We start from the raw sequence: 2500 nt of genomic DNA, 5'->3' as shown, positions 1-2500 counted from the left end.
AGTCACAATAAAAACAAATTGTTGTACTTTTTGCAAAATAAGGGAAACAAACTTGATTCGCGATCTTCAGCCTCTCTCTCAATGATGTCTAATCTGATTCTCTTCAGAAAATGACCTATAGCTTAGTGAAACCTTGACACACAAACATGAGACAAATGTCTAAAGAAACGTTGAAATGTCAGGTTTTAAATCATGTAAATCAAAACAAATATTCTATGTTTATGTAATCTGTGTGAAAAGTGGGAGATATCAGTCGACTCATTACTGCCTCGCCCGCCGACCGCACGCTCATTCAGATTCAAATACAGACGATCCACACACACACATCAGCTCATACAACACAACTAGTGAAGCTATGGGTCAGATCCATCGCTTTGAGGAATAATCCTGGAATAATTCTCCTCATGGAAAGCTGATTCAGGGCTCATTGTGGTAGGCTAAGTTTATTCAGTTAGCATCTGTGAATATGAAACGCAAAAAGACTGTTTAAATATAAATCCTGATGCAACAAGACGCAAGACTGTTTAGACAAGATTTATTGGCCTGTTTTCGTTTTGTATAAATTGTATCTTAATTTTAATCAATGTTTTTAATATAGTTGCTTCTTATTTTATAAGAAGTCAATATAACAGACAATCGCCTTAGCGCTGCATTGCACGCGTCTCATAAATGAACTTAAGATGGAAATGATATTTGAGTATTAATTGCCTTTTTTACAGTGAATTTCATTTTGTATAAATTGTATCTTAATATTAATCAATGTTTTTAAAACGAATTTTGCTTCATATTGATGTTTAAATATTATACCCTATGTTGTTGTTTTTTGTTTGTTTTTTAAAAAGTTAATTGCTTTCTTTAAACTGAATTTCGTTTTGTATAAATTGTATCTTAATTTTAATCAATGTTTTTAATATATTTGATATAATATAACAGACTGGTATAATAAATATATTAGTATATTTGATCCCAATATAGCAGACAATAGTCTTAGCGCTGGCTCATGCATTTCACGTGTTTCTGACTGAAGCTGGAAATGATATTTGAGTATTGTGTGTATTTGATCGTTTACAAATGATTCAGAAAATATTTGCCATTGAAATGAGTGAGCCAATGTTCAGTGTCACAATATTACTGTTGTTAATATTAATATTTCTGATTGAAATCTTGTTTGGCAGATAATTTAGCTTGCTTTAAGTAAAAACTTTAAGTAAAAAACATTTAGATTTTCCCCCTAGAAATCGATTTTTTTCTGTTACTGTACTTATCTAGTAAACCTAAAATCTAGTAGGCCTACCTAAAGCTCATTTATTACGCAGCTCTTTGTTATGCAGCTCTTTATTATGCAGCTCATTTATTATGCAGGTCTTTGTTTCTCAGGAGTGATCACATTATTATTCATGGCTCGTTCATGCCTTCTCGCTTAAGGCCTGAGTAAAGACAAAGTGTTTTACAAAATGTAAATGAATAAATTATTTTATGTGAATGAGTCGGCTCATTTTGAAGCAAAAACTCAATGCAAAAACAACAATCAAAGGGCTTGTGAACACATATCTATTGTGTGTTTTGAAGCCTTCATTTTAAAACAATTTTTTTAGTTTTTTCAAAAATGATGCATAAACATTATTCTCTCAAAAATACAAGCATGTATGTACATGTTGCTCACATATTATGGTAGTCCAGTTTGTGCTGAATACAGTGTTATTACACTTTTGCCATTAATGTGTTTATAAGCAACTAAAAATATCAGAGCATGTCAAAACTTCTAAAGGGCCCCAAAACAGCTCAGACTCCTAGGGGTTAATGAATAAATGTATTTTGAATAATGGTTTAGTTTGTATTCATTGCAGTGCGAGACAGCAGTCTCACACTCTTCTGATATTTTAATAAGTATGTATTTTTTCTATTTAATTTTTACACAAGTACAGTTACCTACTAGAGCTATTCCAGCAGATGAAAAGAGTTAAACTGTGAAATGTAGGAAAGAGGGCAAGATGGTACAGTACAGCTGCTGATTTGATCAAACTCAAACGCGTTCTGCAGAAATCCACAGCATATCTCTCTCTCTGTACACTGAAAACAACATGTAGGATTTCCTTTGAAACTATTTTCACTCAGAAATTGCTAGTGAATTTCACAAATAACCGATAAGTAAAACAAACTCCTTTAATCCTATACAGGGTTCCCACTCTTTTTCAGCAGCCATTTTCCAGGACATTTTCAATTTTACTACGGCGGGAATAAAAGACAAGGATCATGCCAAATATTGCTTTCTAAGTCTTTAAAAGCCGTACAGTTTATTGCCATTACTAACAATCCAGCATTTTTCAATATGAGCTCTTAATCATACATTATGACTATGGAAGCTTGTTTACACCACAGAATAAGAAAAGGTAATTGTGAATTTTTATCTCGCTATTCTGACTTTCTCGCAATTGCGAGTTTACATATTTGTGATATAAACGCGAAAATTGTCGCAATTTTTTTTTTCCCTCAGAATTTG

General features: G+C 32.4%; 1 protein-coding gene across 1 annotated transcript in view; it reads right to left on the bottom strand.

The window, feature by feature from the left end:
• Window positions 1–2500, bottom strand: part of ttll5 (tubulin tyrosine ligase-like family, member 5) — a 241876-nt gene that overhangs the window by 119855 nt on the left and 119521 nt on the right. The window lies entirely within an intron of this gene.

Source organism: Gobio gobio (assembly GCF_949357685.1).
Source record: "Gobio gobio genome assembly, chromosome: 13".
NCBI classification, from domain to species: domain Eukaryota; kingdom Metazoa; phylum Chordata; class Actinopteri; order Cypriniformes; family Gobionidae; genus Gobio; species Gobio gobio.
The sequence above is the reverse complement of the archived record's forward strand: the minus strand, read 5'-3'. Positions and strand labels throughout refer to the sequence as shown.